Source organism: Cenococcum geophilum (assembly GCF_001692895.1).
Source record: "Cenococcum geophilum 1.58 unplaced genomic scaffold K441scaffold_65, whole genome shotgun sequence".
NCBI lineage: Eukaryota > Fungi > Ascomycota > Dothideomycetes > Gloniales > Gloniaceae > Cenococcum > Cenococcum geophilum.
In genome coordinates, this window is record NW_027137623.1 from 213,802 (window position 1) to 214,387 (window position 586).

Genomic DNA, 586 nt, shown 5'->3' on the forward strand with positions numbered 1-586 from the left:
GAGGAGAAGGAGACAAGTAGGGCAAACGACGGTGGCTGGATAATCGAATAGCGGAAGAGAACTAGGATACCTACCCCAATAGGAGCAGCCTCTGCCTAACCAGCAGCAAAACGAGCCGTAGGACGCTCGTGAGGCAGCACCAACGCCACCAGAGACCCATCCTAACAAAGAATTCCAATTATAGCGGCCCCGAGTGAAACGCCCTAGACACGAATGGAAGACGCCTATGAGTCACCAGACGAACTATAAAAGGATTAACAACAATATAATATAACTGTGGACACTCAAACTACAGAGCAATACGCCCTTTATTCGATAGCCTGGACCTAGAAGAACACCAAATAATAGCCCTATAGGAGCTAGCGTATAACAAACAAACCCGTAAAACGTACTAACTAAAAGGATACTACCTCCTATACGAACTAAACCCGTCTACCTGCGTATGCTTCCTAATTAGCCAACGCATTAACACACAGGCCTGGAGCTATCACACTATTAGCCCTAATATAGCTAAACTATAAATAGCTACAAATAGGGGCCAAATTAGTATAATTAATGTCTATAACCTAAGCGACAACAGGCCCCA